We start from the raw sequence: 18,413 nt of genomic DNA, 5'->3' as shown, positions 1-18,413 counted from the left end.
GATTTTACGAGTATGGGTTTTACTAACCTAGGTACGTATCCGCGTCTGGAAGGAAAAGTCCCCTACCGTCAGGCTAACCGTGGGAGGTTCTCATGGTCTACCTCTCCATGTAACTCAAAAGAGGGTTAGTTCTATCAAAGAGTCCTCCACGAAGGCAAATTTCTCCCAATACCTGATCCAGGAGTTCCCTTGTCTTCTGTATTGGGTTCAAAATTACAAGGCTACGTAGTTGAACATTAATAATCGTAAACCCGGAAATTGAGTTGACTGTTCAACGACGGTTATAAAATAAAATATTTGAAAAACAAAATACAATCCTGTGCAGTTTAATTTTTATCAATGACTTGTTTTAAACCAATGAAGCAATTCCGTTTCTTAAACGTTGATAGATCTAGCTGAAATCTTTGAACGATTTTTAAGATTGGGGGTTAAAATTGTCCCTTGCACTGATTATTCTAATTTCAGGACCCTAAAGCAAATGGAACTGGAATAATAAGAGAGAAACACTCGTCATTTTATGACAGATAAATGACAGTAAATTTTGATTAATTGTTATTGAAATCATACTTGATTCAGTTAAGTACCAATCCATAAAATAAATGGCATCTTAACTTCGATTATACAAATTAAAGTTTAATGAAACAATTGCTTTAATTTTCTTTTAGTACGTTGATAACATTGCATTGCACATCAATGGAAGGTCAAAATAATTACGCTTACCAAACAACTTGCAGCTTGGCTCATCGAATGCTTGGCGAATTCATTGTTATTTGGCTGATTTCTTTTTATGAGATTTAAATATGAGTTAACAGTACAATTAATTCTTGGTAGGCTGAAGTTTTTTATGCTGTAGATTTTCATTAAGGTTTTGATACATTAAATATGCCCATTTTATGATGATTTTTTCTAGTTTTCGATTGTCTCACTATAAGCAAGAATTTCGATTGAATATCGTTAAAGGTCTAATTTAGGGTTCGAATGTTGTTAACAGGCTCTTTAGACTCGATTATTTGTCGACTCTTTTTCGATAGCTTCGTTTTTGTTTCATTTATTTTGCTTTTTCTGTATACTTCTGACCTAATCATTAATTTTAAGAGATATTTTTCATTTCCCGTTTTTATCAATATCAAATAAAATAAAAACAAAATATCTTCTGCAAGTTCGAACTAAATTTCCTGTATCTAATGTTTATTGGATACTTACTAGTGATGTCACGTGTAGGTCAGCCAATCAAGTTCGACAGACAAACATGACGTCGCTTGCAGACATCCAATTAAATCTGAGGAGAAATTCGATTCAGAGTAATTATGAACTCAAGCCTTAAACTTGTAACGTTATAATACGCTATGCATAATCACGTGATTAGACACAACCATAAGATTAACTGCAGGTATCCAATTAGAAGTTTACGAATAACGTCCAATAATTGACAGACATTAAAAATTTACGAAAAAAAAAATTAAATGAAATTTCTCTCCTTAATTTTGCAAAGAGCATTCGGTAAAAAAGTTTAGTCAATTTGTTCCAAAAGATTTAATAAAATCTCGAGTTTTGACTCATCTTTGTGTAAAGGGATATAAATATTCAATCGGTCTTCCTATTAAACTATTGGAATCATATTTTTCAAATAGTGGTTAAAAAAAGTGGTCGGGAAAAAGATATGCTTGGTTAAACGAAATTCATTTTTGTAACCGATTTCGTAAAAACTACGTTTGCACTAAATAATTCGTCGGTAAAGGTAATATTTATTTATAGAGTAATTCTAGGTTAAATGACAATAAAGAAGAGAAAGCCAGTTTAAATATTTCTTTTAAAAAAATTTGCAACAGATGAAATTTCGCAGGCAGCAGTTTAACTTGTTTTCCAATTTGGACAAAGCATTGCTTTTCGTGACAGCAAAATGTATATAAAATTTAATGCTTACTTAATTTAATTTAAGGGTTAAATATTTTTAGTAAATTAAGAATTCTTTAATTTTTTATTGCGTAAGTTATATATTTTTTCAACTAGCTGGACCTTTAAAACGTTGACTGCCATATTCGGGTGACATCAAAATTCGAATCGGGCCGCGTTACCCGTATTGGAGTGACGCTTATTTGACTACTTGCGAAAGGATATTCGTATGCATTTGAAAAGATATTTCACAGGAAGTAACAAAGCTATTGAATTGTTATAAAAGTAATACAAAAATTATTTATTAAGAAAATTATTGCGAGCCTCGTAAAAGCTTTCTCGTTCACTGCTATCTGACTCACTAAGAAATAAGTTATCGATTTTTCTTTTCGAAATTTCAACGAATTAGGGTAAAGATTTTAAGTTGCAAAGTAAGTGTAAAGTGGCGAGTGGCGTGTAAAGTGGCGAGATGAGAAACCGATACGAAGCAACGGATACAAATAAACAAACATGACACCATGGAAACAAACGGAGCGAGATATTATTCTTGCGACCACCAGAGATTCGGATTATTAAAATATCGGTGGGAATACTAAGCAGAATACGATTCGTACAGTGGTACTCGTGGTTTGAAAGAGATTTCACAGTAAACGCGCGTGACAGTCAACGTGTTAAAGCACGTGCATAGTTCTGCAATCTTATACGTGCAATCTCTACGTGCATAGTTCATGCAATCTTAGTTCTTGAGTAAAAATTAGAGAAATATAGTGGAATTACGCTATAAATTCGATGACCATCTCATCACCAATTTTGGCTGGCCACATGAAATCGAGGATAGATGGTCACTTTTTGTTAATACGTATTGACATATTGAAGAATTTAGTTTCTTTAAAAAATATAAAAATGAATATCAAAAGTAAGAAGTTCACTGCCACGCCTAATGTCTCCAAATAAATTCTAGTAACGAAATCTTTTGGTTAGATAATTTTCAGTTTGTTTTCCTTTTGCTTCGTAATTCTAAGAGGAAAGCCTAAGATTGAAATTTAATTTTCGAGAACGGTATATAAATCTGGCATGTTACTGTCCGATTTCACAGACCTAGCATATTATCCAATGGAACCCTGTAACCCACACGATAGAATCTTACACATTATTCCACGCTACACACTAAAAATTCGATGAACATCAGCTGTGGTGTAGAATACAGTACCACAACTAATATCAATGACTGGATGAGATGTGAAAGGTGCATGCAATTCCTCAATAAAGCAAGATCAAACTTTGAAGAATATTTTTTTTATTTATTTTTAAGGTAAAATTCTCTCCTAACAGTTTATTTTATAACTTATTTTATAACCGTCGTTGAACAGCTGACCCAATTTTTGGGTTTACGACTACTAATGTTGAACTCCGAAGCCTTGTAATTTCGAACCCATTCCAGAAGACAAGGATCAAGTAGTGGGAAAAATTTGCCTTCGTGGAAGACTTTTTGATGAAACTAACCCTAATATGCGTTACATGGAGAGGTAGACCACGAGAACCTTCCACGGTTAGCTTGACGGCAAAGGGACTCAAACCCATGATCGGTATACTACTAAGGATATTTCATGTCACTGTGGTCGGTGTAAGCTGGATGCAGAATTTGTATCTACCGGGATTCGCCTCATTAAAAGGCGAACGCTCTATCCCCTCAGCCATCGCGGCTACTTAACAGTTAATTGTAAGTTTTTCATTGTTATCTGTATAACGCGTTATTTTCCATAGTTTTTCATTGTTAACTGTATGACGCGTTATTTTCCATAGTCTTTCATTGTTAACTGTATGACGCATTATTTTTCATAGTCTTTCATTGTTAACTGTATGACGCGTTATTTTTCATAGTCTTTCATTGTTAACTGTATGTCGCGTTATTTTCCATAGTCTTTCATTGTTAACTGTATGACGCGTTATTTACTATAGTCTTTCATTGTTAACTGTATGACGCGTTATTTTCCACAGTTTTTCATTGTTAACTGTATGACGCGTTATTTTTCACAGTCTTTCATTGTTAACTGTATGACGCGTTATTTTCTATAGTCTTTCATTGTTAACTGTATGACGCTTTATTTTTCGTAGTTTTTCATTGTTAACTGTATGACGCGTTATTTTTCGTAGTCTTTCATTGTTAACTGTATGACGCGTTATTTTCTATAGTTTTTCATTGTTAACTGTATGTCGCGTTATTTTCTATAGTCTTTCATTGTTAACTGCATGACGCGTTATTTTTCATAGTCTTTCATTGTTAACTGTATGATGCGTTATTTTTCATAGTCTTTCATTGTTAACTGTATGACACGTTATTTTCCATAGTCTTTCATTGTTAACTGTATGACGCGTTATTTTCTATAGTCTTTCATTGTTAACTGTATGACGCGTTATTTTTCATAGTTTTTCATTGTTAACTGTATGACGCGTTATTTTTCATAGTCTTTCATTGTTAACTGTATGACGCGTTATTTTCCATATTCTTTCATTGTTAACTGTATAACGCGTTATTTTCCATAGTTTCTCATTGTTAACTGTATGACGCGTTATTTTCCATATTCTTTCATTGTTAACCGTATGACGCGTTATTTTACATAGTTTCTCATTGTTAACTGTATGACGCGTTATTTTCCATAGTTTATTTTCATTTTTACTTTACTGTATCGGATGGCCATCGCACCTCGATATTAAGGAGAAATGGCCAATTGTTTAATTTCAAACATCTTATTTTTCAAATTTTGTTTTCAATATTCCATTATTTTTATGTAGAAAATAGGTTGAGTTAATTAAGAGAGCTTGAAATAAACATAAACATTACTTGTATCTCTATTCTTAGTAATACTGTTTCGATTAAAGAAAAATAATATAATCATTTATGATAGAATTACCCTACTAATTACGTTTTTGTGATTGCCCGCGTAACTTAAAGTCTGCACTAGTTAATTATTTAGTACGATATTATACAACATTTAGAGGGTAGCTTTTCCTCATTGTACAAAAACAGACGACCTTAAGTAACTTTTGATCTAATGATTGATTCTACCTAAATCGAATTTTGAATATGCGACTTTTTTTAAATCCGATTTCTCAGCAAATATTCGACCAACTCCCCCCAATTTTTCTACTTTTCCATGCGAAATTACTTACTTTAAAATAATGCAAAAAATTACATACCTTACAATTTAAAATTATTTCGACAATAAATAATTGAAATAATAATTAATTACTAAAATTTATTTTTTTTACACGGAATTATCTTTAAACATAACTGTGTACGAAAATTTTTCAATTCGCTTAAAAAGTTCTCGAGATATGGCTGAATATGCAAAAAGTAAGATTAACATTAAGGGGTCCAAAATTTGGATCGCTTTTTTGACCAAACTATGGTGACCATATTTCCCAGATTGCAGCTACCCCCTATTGTTTGGGTGTCAAAATTTTGAATTCGTTGAAAAAAAAAGCTACGTTTATTCAAAGAAAATACGTTTTTGCATCTGATTTCGTAACATATAATATTGTCTACACTAACACTGAGGTCGCGCTTTCAAACCATTAAGATTGAGCTTTACAACGTGAAGATCCGATTATTAGATCAAAAATTATTCAGGGTGGTCGGGTTTTCTTTGATGCACCGTACATAATATGAATTAGAACATTGCCTTTCTTTTAAGAATCGAACAAAATGAAAATGAATAATAAAAAAGCATATTTATTAAATTAAATGACAAATATTTCCGAAAAAAGACTTTTTATTGCTGTTCGTTAAGAGATATAAAAAATATTTTTTAAAAAAATTCAACTATTCATCCAAAAAATACGCAGAAGCTGTTTCAGATCAGGTACCTAATCCGCTTCAGCACAATGATGCGCATATTTCATGGTACTTGGTGTGACACCACTATTGTGCTAAAAGCGTTTAACCATTTATCTCCAATACTCGGAGGATATATGTATAGGAATCTCACCTTTTCAAAAGACTTTTTCTTCCTTTAAGTTTATTCAAGTCACCCCTCATACCAGAGAACTCACAAGGTTAGAAATATTTTTACAATTACTTTTAGTGCTCTCTTATCTGGTAGCGGGTTCAAAAAAAATTATTTTTAAGAAACATTACATTTATAAGAAGACTCGAGAAAATTTAAAATTTATGGCATGTTAGCTGGGCATGTTAATCGACATTATACATGCCCAAATATCTTTTTGGAATTCATGTCATTAAAAAAATGGATGTTCTTGTCAATAATCTGATGAAAAAATAATATTATTAACTTACATCAACACATTTATTTTAAGTTTAAATACGAAGTATTAAGTTAAAAAAAAAGAGTTAGGCATTATTTACAATGAATTATTAACCTCTTTTAACGAAGATTGGACACCGGTGTCTTTTTTATATACAATTTTTGACGCTTTAAGTATAAGCAAAAACATATCTTAATATTTTCAAATTATGAAAAACAGTCTAATAGTTACTAACAAAAATCTGTTGAATAATCGAAATTATACTTGTACTAAAATGTAAAAAAAAATATATATTTATTCAATGATGTATAAAACTTTTTTCTTTCACGAATTCTTTATTTTATTAGCTAGATGCTGCCAGATATAATTCTTTGCACATATATTTATTTTTTCTTTCAGAAAATCGTTTCTTATTTGAACTGTTATCAATCTTGTTATCGAATAAAATTACTTCTTATTTATTATTTTTTTGCCAAGTTACAAAATTCATATTTCTTAGGTTAATTTTTTTCTAGTAGGGATAATTATTCTTTAAATTCAGGTAATCGCAGATTTTAAGATTCACATATTTACAAAATGTTCTTACACATAACTAAAATAACTGTATAATAATTTGTAACGAATTATTCTTTGCGGCAATATTTATAAATAAAAAATATTGACTTCTGAGGAATAAGAAAAACAACGTTGAATGAAGTGTAAGTTATGAACGAAGCTTTTTATTGAAATTAAATTATAAAGTTGTCTATAACTTATAAAATGCGAGTTAAATGACAGCGCAGCCCTAAATCAAATTTAATTATTCAGATTTAAAACTATTACTTTCTCGTAAGTATGTCGTAAAAACTATATAAAACATCACATAAATATTTTATTCATAACCGTTTAAATAATTTTCTGTTTCAACAATTGAAAATGTAATCCCTAGTATTCTGTTGAATGTGTGTCAATAGCTATTTAACTTACTTTCATCACAGAATTAACAATGATTAACGTTTACAAAAATAGTAAATATTGAAAAAAGCTTTTCAAATTTTATAATTTTAAAAACTATAGTATATATTTCTACCGAGGTAACTGACCCTATCTTCAAATTATAGGTGTTCCATTTAAATTTTATAAATAAACGTTATCCATAAAGGAAACTATAAAATTCTAAGAGAAGTTTCTAGGAAAAATAGAAGATGCGGTAAAAAAAAAGATCAGTATGACTGACGTATTGTTCCTTTGAAGATTAATTGTTCCAGTTCGGATCCATGTTTAGAACATCCTTTGTGATGCTATTGCTCCTTTAGTAGGGTTGGGTGTAGCAAAATGCATATAAATGAGATAAATTAGCCTGCAAAAAACTGGAAATTTGGTTTTTGATGTTATTTCTGCAGAGGTAATTTAAACAGCTTTGAAAATCGATATCTAAGTTTCTTTTAATTCTAGTTTTAGCTACCGAGCAAGGTAGGAAAGCAGGTGTAAGTTTTAGAAAAGTATTAATTGAAATGATGTTACAGTTCATGTAAGTTCAGTTATGAAGATAGTTATTATTAAATAGATAAAACAGTTGGTAAATCAAAAATTATATTTTTATTTAGTGCCGCTGAAGCAGTAGGTATGCACAATAAGGAAAAGGACTCAATATCCAAATTACATCCAGCAATTGTCATTTTCGACGACAATTATCTTAAATGATNTATTGATATATATGTATATATATATATATACACACACACACACACACACATATATATATATACCGAAGAGCCATTACATTATGACCACCCTACTAATAACATGTAGGACAACCTTTAGCCCTCAAATCTGCTAGCACCCGCCGCGTTGATTCCACAAGGTGCTGATAGGTAGTCTGAGGTATCTGATACCAAGCGCTCACCAACTGGTCCTGCAATCCCTGAGTAGCGTGGCAGCACGAATTTGATTTTTGAAGAAGGACCACAAATGCTCGATTGGATTAAGGTCAGGTGAATTTGGGAGCCAAGACATGACTTGAAAGTCACTGGAATGTTCATCGAACCAATCTACGCCGATTCGACCCTTATGACATAATGCATTATCCTGTTGGTAAACACCATCCCCCACTGGAAAAACTGTTGCCATGAATGGGTGAATCTGGTCTGCAACTATGTTCAAGTAGCTTACAGACGTCAGGGATTGTTCTATGAGGATTATGGGTCCTAATGTGCCCCATGAAAACATTGTTCCTGGGTGAGAAACCATGAAACCCTAGGCGAGCCCATTGTTATAGATGGAGGGTGGTGGTGGAGGTATATATATATATATATATTATAAAGACAAGAAGGATAAAAAGTGAAAAATGAAGAAAATTAGAATGCTTTATTTACTGCGCATAAGCTGCAAGTATATAGAACTCATAAAATAAGTTAAAAATATAGAGAAAACATAAAAAATAATAAAGATTTAATGAAAAGAGAAGAAGAAAAATCATTAAAATAAAATATTTTTTAAAAATACATTTAAGAAATGTTAAAAAAAAAAAAATGAAAATATAAAATCTCTGCATCAGCTCACACGATTATATCCGCAAAAAGGAGTGCTTTCTAATATTGTATCAATGTAGACTAATCGAAATATATCAACAAAATATTGACAGGAGCACTCAAAAAATTGAAAAGAAAATCGAGCACATTAAGTAAAAAATATATCCAGCAAAAAAGATTAAATGTGAAGAAAGTACAAACAAAACACAAAACGAAATCTATAAAGTAAGTAGCGAATTCAAACGAACTTTTACGCACCGGAATCTTTCAAGAATGATTTAAAGTATTTTCGTAAAAAAATTTCTAGATTACAAAATATGAAAACAGAAGCGCAAAGAGGTTTAGAAGCGTTAATAGAGGGATATTTTATGGCGCATTTTCACTGCAGTACTGAAGCGCGTTTACTTTGCTAATTACTATGGATTGGCCCGAAAATGGATGTGCGCAAGGTAGTAATGATATACTGGATAGTTTAAAGTTTATAATTGATAAGGCTGATATTTAATAATACAATTTTAATGATTTTGGAAAATTAACATTTTTAAAAAATAAATATGTAATCGTATGAGCTGATAAAGAGATTATATCTTTTCATTATTTTCTTTTCGGCTTTTTAACCCTTTTCAAGGTCGTGGTAAGCATACTTACCACCACGTTTTACCACTTTTAATTTAGGTTTCCATTTTTCAATAACTTCCGCTTTCTTGAAGTGAGTTTGAATAAAATTCGTAGCCATTTGTCACTTTTAAAAAACGTATAAAAGTTACAAAATACATAATTCCTTTTGAAGTTTGTAGCATTTAAGGAATTTATTTTATAAATAAAGAAAAATAAAAGTCAGTAAGTTCCTAATAGGTCATGTTAAATATATTTACCACCAAAAAAATGGCATTTTTATAAACTAAATTAGTTATTTTTTTATATCAGTTACTGTTCTTAAAACAATTTCAATTCCAAAAATACTTTAATTTACCTTTACTAGAAATAAAGGGCCCATTAAAGGGTTAATGTTTTTAACCACTTCTTTTAAAAATTAAACTTTTTTGAGATTTTCAAATACAAAAACCTTTATATATATAAAAAGATGATCCAATTGTTCAAATTCAAAACTTTATTAAATGAAATCACACACAATAGTTAATGAATATTTTTCTTTATTATTATCATTGGATAAATGAAATTCATAATGCTTGTAGGAAGTTTTCAGTCCGTTTAAAAAGTTCCAGAAATATACCGATATACGACAATAACAATAAACAATAAATAGACTAAACTTTCAACAGGTTTCTTGACTAAACTTGTTTGTAAAAAGTTTTCAATCCGCTTAAAAAGTTCCAGAAACATACCGATATACGTTGGAAATTAGATAAAGAATAAATAGACTAAACTTTCAACAGGTTTCTTGATTAAACTTGTTTGTAAAAAGTTTTCAATCCGCTTAAAAAGTTCCAGAAACATACCGATATACGTTGGAAATAAGATAAACAATATATAGACTACACTTTCAACAGGTTTCTTGACTAAACTATCGAGGTAAATTTTTCATAATACTACTACTTTTTATATTTAGCTCAAACTGAATCTAAGTCTGTTGAAAAAAGTTTATTCATAAAAGATGTGCACGTGTTAAAAAATATGTTTATAGAGAAAGTAGGTTTTATTTGGCTGATTTCGTAAATTAAATGTTAATCAGCAGTAATTATTTGGAAGTTCTAGTTTTATGAAATCCGGTTTCAATTTGTATTATTTGATAAGTCAAAAAAGAAAATATATCGTCAAAAAACAGTAATTAAAAGCTATATCTGGTTCGTAAGAACAATTTTAAGCATTCTAATTAACACTAATATATCCGCCTTTTTTCTAAAAAAAAAAAAAAAGATACAAAGATTCATACAGCACAAACGTGATCTATTCGTAATAGAATCTATAAATCGGGCACCCTTTTTTTTTTATTATTTTCCCAATTCATAAAAAAATCCACTCTCTATAAAAAAGCAGTAAAAAATCATACAAATAAGGAACTACTAATCGCGTTACCTCAATTTGCCAAATAGAAGATTATTAAATGGTGAATAAAGGGATTTATTACACAAATCGTGAATCTAATGGTGTATTGAACTTAAGAAAACCAACATCACGTACAAAAGGTTAAAGGGTACATCAACCTACGGTTAAAGATCAAAAAGAACGTGTTTTAATTACCTGTACGCAGAAGCCATAAGAAACATGGAGTCGTGGACTATGGAAATCACTTAAGACACGATAACCTGAAAAAGTGCGGGTTTATTAGTACAATCTATTAAAATAATAAAAAAAGATATAATTTTGTGGACGCAATTTGTAGTTTTGAAATCAAGAAACATTTCAAAGAACGCACGCGAAGTTTTGTATAGAAGTTATAGGTAATTTTTATTGTTTTAAATGGTTTGTGATTAGCGGGGAAGTTTTGGAGTTAGCTCTAAATTTTGGAGCTATTTATGGGATTAAATACCTGTTATTAAATCCCACTGTTCTAGGAAATCTCTCAGTCAAGATGTGCAATAACCTTTGAGCGGATTTTATTTAAAAGATAAAAACACTGTAATATATTTTTTTTAAATAGACTTTTTTTTTGCATTTGAATGTATATTACACAGTACACTTTCAGAAAAATTAGTTCTTGTTGAACCATAATATCGTTGCTTTGAAACTTAATATCAGAAAATAGAAATTCTGCATCCTTTAGACGACGCTATACTGTACTAAAATCTTCCTTAATAAATTTTGTTTCAACTCAATTCGTAAATTAAAGTTTACGGATAGATAAGATGAAAGGATTCTACCGAGCACAGTATTAAGGTCACAGTACGATTTGCACGATAAAATGGTATCTTAGCACCGTTTTACTATTTCAGTTCGATTTGCACGATAAAATGGTTCAACTTAGCACCGTTTTAAGGTTGCAGTTCGATTTGCACGATAGAATGGTACCATCCTAGCATCGTTTTAAGGTTGCCGTTCGATTTGCACTATAAAAAGGTACCATTTTAGCACCATTTTATAGTTTCAATTTGATTTGCACGATAAAATGTTATTATCTTAGCACCATTTTATGGTTTCAGTTCGATTTGCACGATAAAATGGTACCATTTTAGAACCGTTTTATGGTTACAGTTCGATTTGCACGATAAAATGGTTCAACTTAGCACCACCGTATTAAGGTTGCAGTACAATTTGCACGATAGAAAAATTCATTAAAACTAAAAGTAAACCATGTAGCTTCACACACTGATTTGTTTCTCCAAAATGTAAAAAAATTATGGCAAGAAAAATTTCGGCATTTGAAGCTTGACGGTTTAGTTTTAGTTTATCTGAATTCACATTTTTCTACACTTGAAACCTTAACTCGCTAATTTGAGCGAAACATAATTGATTGTAAAAGGTTTTTCCTCTGTTCAGCGCTCTTTTAACAGTGCATTGAACTAAACATTGCTTTCCTTCAAGTTAAATTATAGTAGTGCGCAATCGAAGTTAAAAAAATGGTTAATTTGATAAAATAGTGCAAAATCACCGTAATTGCATAATACTATAGAATGCAGGAAAATTCGGTAAATTTATTTATGCAACATGTTTGAAAGATAAAAAGGATTCAACTTAACACTGTATTAAGGTTGCAGTACAATTTGCGTGATAAAATCGCTCAACATAGTACCGCATCGGGGTTGCAGTAAATTTGTGCGATAAAATGTTTCAACTTAGCACTGAATTGAGGTTGCAGAAAATTTGCATTATATTGCTGTTCAATATCATGCAAAAAATTAAATTAATATCAAGCCAAAAGTTTTAACAGTAAAACACATGCGTCGACTTATATACCTTAACGGGAATAACTTTTAGAGTGCTTAGACTCCCAAATATTTCTGTACTATATCTATAAAAAAATCCCTACAATCTCCAATGCCTATTTAGATTAAATTTATAACTTGTATGATGAAATATTAATATTATCTATGTGATGTTAGGATGAAGGTAAAAGTATAAAACTTACGACTGGAAAAAATTTGAAATTGACAGTTCATAAAGTATGAAATTTCTTGTGTTTTTAATGCAATTGTGATTTTTCTTACTCTTAATAGAGAGTAAGTATCTGTATTAATATTGTATTTATGAATAAATATACTGTCTTAAGTATAATAATGAATAAATATATTGCCTTAAGTACATATTTCATTTTTCTTAAATTCTTTTCTGTAAATTTCAAGAAAGTATTCGTATATAATATATTATTTCGTATATAATATACTTTATTTTATATATAATATATTATTGCAGTATGTCATTTTACTCTGTATACATAATTTTATTATATATTATTTTTTATATATTATTTTTTATATATTATTAGTACATTATTTTGTATATAAGATATTATTTCATATATAATATATCATTTCGTATGTAATATGTTATTTCGTATAAAATATATTACTTCGTATATAATATATTATATCGTATATAATACATTATTTAGTATATAATGTATTATTTCGTACATAATACATTATTTAGTATATAATATATTATTTCGAACAAAATACATTATTTAGTATATAATATATTATTTTGTACATAATACATTTAGTATATAATATATTATGTCGTACATAATACGCTATTTCGTATACAGTATATTATTTCGTATATAATTTATCTCCTGGACAGTACTCTTTGGATATGAATATGTTATTCAAATTTTCATTTTATTTTTTAATTAAACAATTTGACGCTGTTTTTAAATAATTCTTACGCAAGATATAAAAAACATAAAGAATTATTTATTAATTCAATTAAAGTAAATTAGGTTATAAAAGCAAAAGAAAATTATGTTTCTTTTTTATTGTACAGATTTCTAAATTTTTCGGAAATCATCTATACTCATTAAGTTTATACGATTTTTAAAAAGGAAAAAAAATATTATGCTTGAGTTTATTTTATTATTGTGATAAATGTGAGTTAATTTTATGATTTATTTTATTTATTTATTTACGTTTTGAAAATTCAGTCAACTGTAAACTTCTCCGCTCTTTAATTTCAATTTCACCAATTTTGAATTGAAAGTACGCCGCGTTTGATCATAGAAAATTATATATTTTTGAAATCAAAATAACCCTATATAAGATTCAAAGAAATTTGCACGAAAGGGGAAGTTTTGAATCGAGCTCAATCAATTTGTTTACCCGAAGCAGCTATACTGTAATAAAGACCTCATACATATATTTTCCCCATGCAAATAAAATAATAATTTGAAAATAATTGAATTCTTACGATTTTTAAGTTTTATTTGCTTTTCGCTTAGAAATATATATTTTACCAGTAATGATCCAAATCCGGGATATGCAACAAAGCCGAAAGAAACCCAAAAGAGATCCCAAGCCAATAATCTCTCTCTACCAGTTTAGTTATTTTAGACCACCCTGGTCGCCAAACTAAAGAACCTCCTTTTCATATTCTTTCTCCGTTTTATAAACAGACACGAAAAAGAATTTTCGAAAACTTGACCTTATCCTTAAAATGCAATGTTAGTGACTGCTGGTTGTTTAGGGGATATGCAAATATGGCATTAATGAAAAAAGCTCCATCTGATGAGAATATCAGTCAACATTAAACGTGTAACGGTTGTAGTTAATTTTAACTGTTAATGTTTTTTAAAGACAGTAATGCTACAAGTACAAAATATACACACTTTTACTAGTAATTTGTTATGATGTAAAACTTTAGTACTTTTATTTGTGTTTTACGACCCTTTGGAGTTTAGATTTTAAAATTCACTAGTTTTAATTGTATTTTATTACCTTTTGAAATTTAATACTGTTATTTACAATTGAATGCTTGAAACACGAAAAGAAGAAAAGTGATTAGGCCTAACCACGCGATTTAAATCAGGTTTAATTGGACGCCTATAAGCGACGTCACGCGCGTGTTCGAACCTGATTGGTTTCTGAATCGACAAATGACACGATTTACCTACAATGACGTCACTTGTGGGTATATAATTGACAATCCTTATAAATCTGATTGAAATTTTGTTCTGTTATTGATTTGGAGGAAAATGAGTCCTGTTTCTTTTAACAAAAATAATGGTGCTGGGGAATTTTTTTCAATAGTAATTCTTCCATATTTATTTTGCAGAATTTCTAAATTGCAGTAAGCAAAATGTTAATTTTTCGTCAATGTTCCCGAATGTGAGTAATGTGAATTGTGAGTAATAATAACATATATAGAATTCTAATTACTGTTATTTTTCCGCTTTTTGATGTGTGCTTTTATATGTTTGGGTGTGTGGCGTTTATTGTATATTATTAAGATCATGAACAGTAAAAAATAAAAAAAGAATTTATTCGTTTTTTTTTTCTCCCAAAGGTCCATTTTGCATTATCATATGAAACTAAAAAATTATGAAAAGATATTCTTTTCTCATTGTAAATTTGTAAAGTTTAAAGAAATAAAAGTTCGGTCTAAGATGAAATAATAAGAAACGTTACTAAAAAAGTTTAAAAAAAGAAAAATGTATAAATTTTGAGTATCGAAATATCGAAGACATAGACATCAAAGAACGTAAAAAAAATTTTAATTTTTGAAAAAAAGAAAACTACTAAGCGTACTTTTCACCAAAACATGTAAGAAAAGTAAACAAAAATTACACATTTTATAGTTTTATAACTTAGGGATTACATAGTAGGTAGAATTTTTCGAACTTAAACTATTTCAAATAGATTAAATAACGTTTTTTTTCAACAAAAACGATACTGAATGTTTTCGAAAATTTATTTGGGATTCAAAAATTCAAAAGTTTAAAAATAAATTTTTTTATAAAACTAATAAATAAATTTAATTTATATGATATTATTTTAAATTTAGTTCCAGCAAAAAAAAAGGATAGAAAAATATTTTGTTTGGACTAAGGAAACTGAGATTTACAGATACGCTAAAAATTTAGAGTATTGTTTAACTATTTTTTAAAACAATGGCTAAAAATTTTTTATGGGGGTAAAAAATTACGTTTATATCTGATATTTATTTTTCACTCCTACTGATACTCAGGCTATATGCATTTTATATTTCATGAACATATGGTATTATTGTATCATAATATGATACTATTGTATCATATTATGACACAATATGAAAAATATGATACTATTGTATCATATTATGATACAATATGGAAAATTTGATAATATCATACTATATATGATACTGTGTATGAAAAATATGATATGATACTTTTGTATGCCAATTAAAAGCAGTTAAAATTTAAAAAACAACGATATACCTAAATAAAATAAAAAAAACAACGCACGATACAATAATAAGTAAAATATTGCGTGCATATATTAAGCAATAGTGTAAATATTAAATTTATATAGTCACAGCACTAATTATTATGTTTGATTTTATATGAAGTTTATCTTAAAATGTGTAACAAGAATTTCAAATAAAATTTTTAAAGAGAGAAGATAGAAAGTTCCGTAGTTGATTAGAATTTGTTATTGTTATTCAAAAACCATCAACTTCACATCTGCTATAAATAGCTTCTTAAATCAACTACAAGGCACGAAGTAGGATAAGAAAGCAGTTAAACATTACTTCGCGATTAATTCTTTTAATTTCAATTCGTTTATAGTCAAATTAAGAAGCGAAAGAATTGCACTTATTATACATTCCTCTAAACAAACGTGACTTACATTTGGAAATGTTCCGTTACTTATTAATATTGTTTTGCGATCAACTCATTCCGATTCCAATTTATTCATTAACAAACAAAGAAGTGAAATAAATACATATTTATAAACAGGTCATTAAATTATTCATTACTAATTTACATTCTTTTGAGATTAATTCCGTTTTATTCCGATTGGTTAAGAGTGAAATAAGTAAATTTACGATGTCAGGGTGCGTAGCCAAATCTTTCAACAAAAAATAAGCACCTTTTAAGCACTCAAAAAACATTTTAAAGCACAATATACATTAACAAAATGCAAAATAATTTTCAATGACTTTACATGATCATGATAAAATGACTAGTTTCTGACAAAGAACTCTTTTCTTGTTTATATTAGCCATTGTAAAATGATCGAGAGATTTTTCGGTTCGATATCAGAGGATGGAAAATGAAGTCTGAGACTGAGAATATCTTGCAAAATGCAGCAGAGTTGCCCATGAGAGTGCATTAATCTAATCGAGCCCAGCTTGTAAAATGCAGCAGAGTTGCCCATGAGAGTGCATTAATCTAATCGAACCCAGCTTGTAAAATGCAGCAGAAATGCACATGATAGTGCAATAATCTAATCGAACCCAGCTTGTAAAATGCAGAAGAGTTGCACACAAAGTGCAATAATCTAATCGAACCCAGCTTGTAAAATGCAGCAGAGTTGCGCATGAGAGTGCTATGAACAAATCGAACCCAGCTAGTAAAATGCAGCAGAATTGCACATGAGAGTGCATTAATCTAATTGAACCCAGCTTGTAAAATGCAACAGAAATGCACATGAGAGTGCAATAATCTAATCGAAACCGGCTTGTAAAATGCAGCAGAGTTGCACATGAGAGTGCAATAATCTCATCCAAACAAGCTAAGTCGACGCATATGCTGACTCCCAAGTACAGTGCACTCCCGATTATCCGGGTTAATCACCGAGACAGGTCACACGGACAATCGAAAAACACGGATAATCCGAAAACTCCTTTTATTAAAAAAAAATCAATATCAGTACAAAAAAATATAAAAATTACTGACATTTGCATGCTGTATAACATCAAATTATGAATGTTTCCTTTTAAAAAAGTGTGTAATGCGTCTTCGCCATATATCGATACACGTATTTTACGAACCGCAGTAATGTCACCGTAATCAAATCCTCCCATATAATCTAATAGAGTTTTTACACAGCAGCAGAATGAGAAACTGTATTTCCCTCGATTACTATATCTTCTGCATCAGTTACTATCATCATTATTTGATTTAACAACATAACGATGTCTTCATTTGTTAAATACTGGAAGTCTGGCTCACATGCATCAGTTTGAAACCAATCTTTGAAATTTTCTTCATCAAGAATTTCGAAACCTTAAACTTTTTTTGATTGTTCTGGAATACTGTTATCATATTTTTCTTGAACATCTGAGGAAGATTGTTCATCAAGCGATATGATCTTTCTCCAAGATCGTGATAATGTAGACGATTTTACCTTTGACCATGCTGCTGATATTCCACATACCGCAATCCAATAACGAATATTGCTTCCAAAATTTTGGTAGTGTTATAACTTTACGAATCAAATTTTCTTAATCCTGAAAATGTTTCTCTTTATATTTTTTGTGTGACTCTGGAATGAGCACGGATAATCCGCAAACCGGATAATCCATGCACGGATAATCGAGAGTGTACTGTATTTTATCAAACATGTAAAATGATTGGCGCTTTCATACGCTATGGACCGATGGTACGCCGAAATGGATTGTGGTTGAATGAATTGTGAAAACGTTGAATAGAACAATGTGAAAAGCACGCTTTTGCATGACACGCGGCGAAAATCGACATGGTAAAGAAAAAAATCTATTTTTCGAAAAGGGAAAATTAAGCACTTTTTAAAAACACCCAATGGAAAAAAGCACCTTTAAGGGCTTTTAAATAACGAAAATCGAAAATAAGCGCCTTCAATCACTTTTTAAAAACGCTACGCACTATGGAAGTCATAGAAATTC

The 18,413-nt window shown here is 29.7% G+C and overlaps 1 protein-coding gene across 1 annotated transcript in view; it reads right to left on the bottom strand.

Annotated features, from left to right (window-relative positions):
* The window catches only part of LOC107444534 (uncharacterized), a 401,614-nt gene that overhangs the window by 252,017 nt on the left and 131,184 nt on the right, over nucleotides 1-18,413 (bottom strand). Inside the window, exon 3 of the mRNA XM_043043210.2 lies at nucleotides 10,872-10,936. The gene's annotated coding sequence lies outside the window, so the exon portion shown is untranslated. The remainder of the gene's footprint in view (nucleotides 1-10,871; nucleotides 10,937-18,413) is intronic.

The sequence above is a fragment of the Parasteatoda tepidariorum genome, chromosome 6 (assembly GCF_043381705.1).
Source record: "Parasteatoda tepidariorum isolate YZ-2023 chromosome 6, CAS_Ptep_4.0, whole genome shotgun sequence".
NCBI classification, from domain to species: domain Eukaryota; kingdom Metazoa; phylum Arthropoda; class Arachnida; order Araneae; family Theridiidae; genus Parasteatoda; species Parasteatoda tepidariorum.
This window is presented reverse-complemented; position numbering and strand designations above follow the sequence as displayed.